The sequence below is a fragment of the Henckelia pumila genome, chromosome 3, assembly GCF_033568475.1.
Source record: "Henckelia pumila isolate YLH828 chromosome 3, ASM3356847v2, whole genome shotgun sequence".
NCBI lineage: Eukaryota > Viridiplantae > Streptophyta > Magnoliopsida > Lamiales > Gesneriaceae > Henckelia > Henckelia pumila.
In genome coordinates, this window is record NC_133122.1 from 23,956,759 (window position 1) to 23,963,533 (window position 6,775).

At 31.9% G+C, this 6,775-nt stretch overlaps 1 non-coding gene across 1 annotated transcript; it reads right to left on the reverse strand.

The window, feature by feature from the left end:
- Window positions 1-5,808: 5,808 nt before the first annotated feature.
- On the reverse strand, window positions 5,809-5,920 carry LOC140894206 (small nucleolar RNA R71). The gene has a single exon (XR_012153752.1). It is a non-coding gene; the product is annotated as a small nucleolar RNA R71 (small nucleolar RNA).
- Window positions 5,921-6,775: the final 855 nt, after the last annotated feature.

The following is a 6,775-nucleotide window of genomic DNA, read 5'->3' on the forward strand; positions in this document are numbered from 1 at the left end:
GGACTCACTGGGTACCGTACACACTCTAATTAGTCAGTCGAAGAAATCATGCGTAGTCTTAGGCTATTGTAGGGAATCTATTTGCGGGATAAACGTGTATTCTCGTGGATCTGTTGATTTGTTCATTGTTGGCATCGATGTGCTCATTGCTGGCCCGGGTCCGAGCCTTAATAGAGTAAGATTTGATATAAATCAGTGGATCACGGCCGTGGGTTTTCAAGTTAATTTGTGTGGGTGAGAGTGTAAAATTAGCCTGTAAGATCGATGCTTCTTTGTTTGTTTGTTTTTCAATCGGTAAATATAAATATTTAGATCAAAGAGTCTAATACAAATATCACCATATGCTTCTTTTGTTTTGTTTGTTCCGTAAATGGGCAATATTAGTGTTAAACTTTTGGGTTGTTTATTCCATTTCACTTCACATTATATTGAAATAAAAGTTATCTGTCGTTTCTGTTTCTTGTTAGTTTCTAGTCTTCTGTAAAATTTCAATCAACAATTTAATAATAGAGGTTAAATGATCATGAGGTTGCCTCGAAATTATTAAACCAGCATTAAATAATTCACTGAAAGTCGTAGGTTGCCTCGAAATTATTAAACCAGCATTAAATAATTCACTGAAAGTCGTTTCTCCCCTAGCCTGACTTGAGCCCAATCTCATGAAGTCGTTGTTTCATGGCCCAAGAATAATGGAAGGGGCCAAAAATATTAGAAATAATATTATACGTAGATGTAAAAACTTGTTGTAAAGTAATAGGTAATTAGAATTTTTTTCTATAGCTTTTCTTGTTTTCATGTGAGTTATATTTTTAGCCTTAATTGAGAAAAAAAAATTCATTGTTCGTTTTAAGGGTCTATTTTATCAAATTCAATTGAAGCTAAGAAAATTTTAGGTACGATACTCAGGTGCGCAGCTTGCCTAGTTTTTTTCAATTTTGAAGCCCAACCCACACTTTCTAAGATCCAGACCAACTTTCTTTTAATTGGTTCTTGATTTATATTGAAACCTTCTGTCTTCTACTGCGGGATGAAAGCTACCCCGTACGCTCAGCTGCTCCCAATTCTCATGTTCATTTCTTCATTGATCGAGATCGGCAATCGGGCCAGTACCATGCCTCTCACTTTTCTACTTTCATTCTAGATCGTGCTTTATTTAGGGATGTAAAAATATATTGTTTAGTTGAATTACCATTTAATTTTGCTCCTTTTAACATGACCTGAAGCTGCAATCTAAGCACTGGAATGCATAGGACAAGTTTTTCTATGACAAATAGTGCAGGTTAATCATAGTTTACTTATAGATTATGACTTTTGTTGTGTTTTAGGATTAATTCTGTTATCTTTTTTGTTGGATGTGATATTACATTGGTAAAGATTGGTTTACACTATGGTGTAACTTGTGTTCTTTTTGTGCCTCTTGTTTGTGGGCTTTGTTTGTTTTTTTGTTGATTTCCATCGTATATTTTGTTTTTTTGATCCAACATTTTGGTTGGTGAGTGAAGGTGTTGAAGTTGACTGAAAATGCTGCGTGGGATAGCAATAAGAACAGGATAATCCTGAGGCACTTGTTGTGGCCATGAGCCATGAGGAACAATGAGGAGCTCGGAAAATGGTTGCAAGTTGTATATTTGATATTTGGGTGTTCCGAAGTGTATTGAATTAGAATTTTAGTTTCAAGTGATTTGTAATACTGAAAAATTGTATATTAAATTTTATTTTTGAAATTTTAAATTTTGGTTTATTTATAATATTGAAATTTATATATTAATTATTTTTTTTTGTTTTTATATGAAAAAGACAACGAATAAAATCCGTTGTCGTAGGGGGTTAAAAACTGTTGTAACTGATGGTGTTGTGAAAAACAAGTTCAACGACAACGGATAAAATCCGTTGTCGTATCCCCTCAAAAACAACGGATTTGCCCCTACGACTACAACAATGGATAAAATCCGTTGTCGTATTCCCTCAAAAACAATGGATTTGCCCCTACGACAACGGATTTTATCCGTTGTCGTAGGGGCAAATCCATTGTTTTTGAGGGAATACGACAACGGATTTTATCCGTTGTTGTAGGGGCTACTTTTAACAACACCATCAGTTACAACAGTTTTTAACCCTCTATGACAACGGATAAAATCCGTTGTCTTTTTGTGTTTTTCTTGTAGTGTAAGAACAATGTCCACGTGAAACGTGAGAAATCATCCACAATGACAAATGCATAAAGCTTTCCTCCTAGGCTAGCGTTTCTCAAGTGACCACATAGATCTAGGTGGAGAAGTTCAAGGGGCATAGAAGTTGATACAAATTTTTTGCTTTTAAAAGATTCTCTTGTATGTTTGCCAAGCTGGCATGCATCACAAACAGAATATGATTTTAAATCAAATTTTGGCATACCAACAACTAAATCAAGTTTCAAAAGTTTTCAATGGTACTAGGACCAACATGACCTAGTCTTCTATGTCAAAGAATGTTGTCATCAAAATTCAAAGATACAAGGCTTTTGATATTTGATAAAGATAAATTATTTAAAAAAATCTTGTATACATTTTCACTTCTATAACCTTTGAAATTTATGGATTCTTTGGATGTGAGTGATATAGTGCAGTGTTGGGGAGAGAATTTGACTTCATAACCTCTATCACACAATTTACTTATGCTTAGTAGATTATGTTTAAGTCCTTTCACTAGGAGTACATTATCAATCAAGCAAGATTTAGATATACCTATTGAACTGATTCCTTCAATCACTCATTTGTTGTTGTCTCCAAAGGTGACAGTTCATTTTTCCTTTGGTTTGACTGATTGGAGTAGTTCCTTGTTTCCCGTCATATGTCTAGAGCAACCACTGTCTAGATATCATATGCTAGGAAGAACATTTTTCTTGTTTTCCTCATCATTTTCGTCGGAGAAGATGTCATCATCCTTGGCCATGAGGCATATGTTGGCTTCCTCATCGTCGTCATCACTATCTCTCCAAGTGGCTATGAGTGCTTTCTTCTTGTCTTTGTCATTTTTCTTCTTGAGAGGGCATTCATTTGCATAATGCCCTTGTTGTTGACAATTGTATCATGTCACTTTTTTGTCCGTCTTCTTGAATTTATTTTCTCACATGAATCTTTTGAATTTTCTTGCGAAGAGCGCCATGTCATCATCATCATCTTCTTCCTTTGCATGGCTGGATAAGGAAATCCCCTTTGCCTTGATCTTCTCATCTTCTTTCTTTATTCTCTTCCTTGTAGATAATTCTAACTCATGGTTTCTTAGAGTCCCATGGAGTTGGTCAAGATCATAGGATTCGGCTTTGCCTTTGTTGGATTCAATGATGGTCGTTCTCTTTGCATCCCACTCATTGGGTAGGGCGCATAGAGCTCTCCTCCAAACATGCTGATGAAACTTAAAATTTGTAATTATTTATATGTTAAAAAGTGTGTTTTAAAATTTAAGTTTAATTAAAATTATGAAGTTGTATTATTTTAGTGTTATGTGTTTATATTTAAATATTTTACTAAAATGTTGTATTTTACGGTTTGCACAGGTTTGGGAAAAGTAAAATTACTCAAGCTATAGAGGTCATAATGGAGTAATCTCAAAACTTGTAGAATCACAAAAGAGGCATCTTCAACTTTGTAGAAGACAAGAAATTCCAAAAACTTCATTAAGATGATCAAAATAATCAAACATCAAAATGGAGACAGATTTACTTTTACTATGACCAGCTTGGAGTAAAATTATCATAAGTATTTCATATTTTATCCAAAAGGGGTGAATGAGTTGTCAAAACACAGGTACAGACAAAGGGCTACGTGTTATATGTTTTGTGCAGAAGCAAAATCGGAAGTCTAAGGCATCAAACATGCCAATTAAAGTTGGGTCAATGTATTGACATTCAAGGAGACAAGCACCCACCAACTTTACTATTCCATATTTAATGAGTCTTGGACCCTTGCTCTCATTTGGCCTATAAATAGATGTGTTGTATAAGCTTTGTAGTGTGCAAGAGTGTAGAGAAGTCCTCATTTGTAAAATAAATATTGTGTGTGTGAGAATAAAAGTTTGAGTGTGCATATTTCTCAAGTTCAAGTATGAAATTTATTTTATCCTTACTCTTGAGTTTCATGTTCATGGCAAGCTAAATCTTTTTATGTCAAGGTGAAAAGGTTTCATTGTTGGTCAAGTAAGATTGTTTATATTTTGTATATTCTTCTCTTTTTCTATTTCTATTTTGTTTTTCTAATTGATCCTTATTTGTAGGAATAATTTTGGAAGATTTGTTGTTATTTATTTACATCAAATGCTTGGTAACTTGAATGTGGTTACCTTGATTTGTTGTCGAATATGATACAATAAATACTACAATAATTATATACTATAAATATAAGTATCTATTTATAATAAATTCATATATATTATTTAGACGAAAGCGTGACACTGTCGATTGTTCTAAATAATATATTGTGATTTGAACTAACATTTACTTTCTCGCATCTAACTTTTACTTTATCGCAACTAACATTTACTTTTCCGCAACTAACATTTACTTTATCGCAACTAACATTTACTTTTTCGCATATAACATTTACTTTCTCGCATATAACATTTATTTTTCCGCAACTAACATTTACTTTATCGCATCTAACATAAAGTCATATATTTTATTTAGACGATAGCGTGGCTCTGCCGGTTGTTCTAAATAAAATATTGTGATTTGATCTAACATTTACTTTTATGTCAATTTATATTTATGCATTTATATATATATTATGGGTACCATGTATTAAATATCGGCTGATATTAATATAGTGGGAACTATATTATATGATATACTTGTTTAAATATTTAATTGTTCTTTTTATGTTTATATTTATTCATCTATATATATATTATGGGTACCATGTATTAAATATCGGTTAATCTGATATTAATATAGTGGGAACTATATTATATGATATACTTGTTTAAATATTTCATTGTTCTTTTATGTTTATTCTTATTTTAGTTTCTTTTATTTATTTTTTTTTATTAAGCAATCTTAAATAAACCAACAATGAACCTTTGAGGCTTGACAATTTTATAATTTGTGAATTTGAAAGTTTATAATAATATTTCCATCTATAATATATCATTGCTAAAATTAAACTTACAGCATCCTCTCTGTGGATCGATCTCGTACTCACGAGTATATTATTTGCAGACAACCTACACTTGGGTGAATTACAATTTAAGTTGTAGCAAGTTTTTGGCGCCGTTGCCGGGGAGGTATAAATTAAGTTTAATTTTGTTATTTATGTTATTATGTAAATAGTATGTTGTTTTTAATTGTATGATTGTTTGGAGTCGTAAACAAAGTGGTAGACTTGTTCGAGTAACTGAAAATATTTTAAACATGGACGATAATTCTAATAATCAAGATGATAATAATAATAATCAGCATCATCATCATCAAGAACATGAACAACCAAGAACACTTAGGCACTATATGAATCCAATAAGAACTAGTACACCATCTTGTTTAGTTTTTCCTCCTGATGCATCTAATTTCAATTTTAAGCCACAAGTCATTCAACTTTTACCAAATTTTCATGGCTTAGATTCTGAAAATCCATATTTGCATTTAAGAGAATTTGAGGAGGTTTGCAACACTTATAATGATCAAAATTGTAGCATGGATACTGTTCGATTAAAGCTTTTCCCTTTTTCCTTAAAAGATAAAGCTAAAACATGGTTGCAAAATTTGAGATCAAGTTCAATAAGATCATGGGAAGAAATACAACAACAATTTCTAAAAAAGTTTTTTCCTTCCCATAGAACAAACTCTTTTAAAAGACAAATTACAACTTTTTTCTCAAAAATAAGGGGAAACATTTTATCAATGTTGGGATAGATATAAAGAGTTACTTAATACATGCCCACATCATGGTTTTGAAATATGGAGGATAGTTTTTCACTTTTATGAAGGTTTAATACCTAAAGATAGGCAAATGATAGAATTCATGTGTAATGGAACTTTTGAAGATAAAAACCCAAATGAAGCTATAGAATATTTGGAGTCATTAGTAGAAAATGCTCAAAATTGGGATAATATAGGCTCAATTGAACCACCAAGTAAAACCAATAATTCAACAAATGGGAGTGGTATTTATCATCTTAAAGATGATGTAGATGTTCAAGCTAAACTTGCATCTTTAGCAAGAAAAATCGAGTCATTAGAAATGAAAAAGAGTGATCAATTAAAAAGTGTTCAAGAAATTATTTGTCATATATGTGACACACATGATCACCTTACAAAAAATTGTCCTACTTTGCCTTCATTTAAAGAATGTCTCCATGAACAAGCCAATTATGTTAACAATTTTAAAAAAACCAACATTAGATCCTTTTTCACAAACATATAATCCTGGTTGGAGAAATCATCCTAATTTTAGTTGGAGGAACGATAATAATGCACAACCTTCACAACAACCTTTTCACAATAACCAAAGTCATCAAGGTTATGCTCCTTATATCCCACCTCCAAGAAAACATTTTGAAGATGAAATTCATGCATACATTCAAAAGCAAGAGTCTATCAATATTCAAAACATTCAATCTATGAATGATTTGAAAGAAACTCTTGCAAAATTTGCATCTGCACTTAATATTCATGAAAAAGGAAAATTTCCATCTCAACCACAACCCAATCCTAAAAATCAAAATCAAGAAAAATTTGATCAAGTAAAATCTGTTATTACTCTTAGAAGTGGTAAAATAGTTAATGATCCATATAGTGATGAAAACA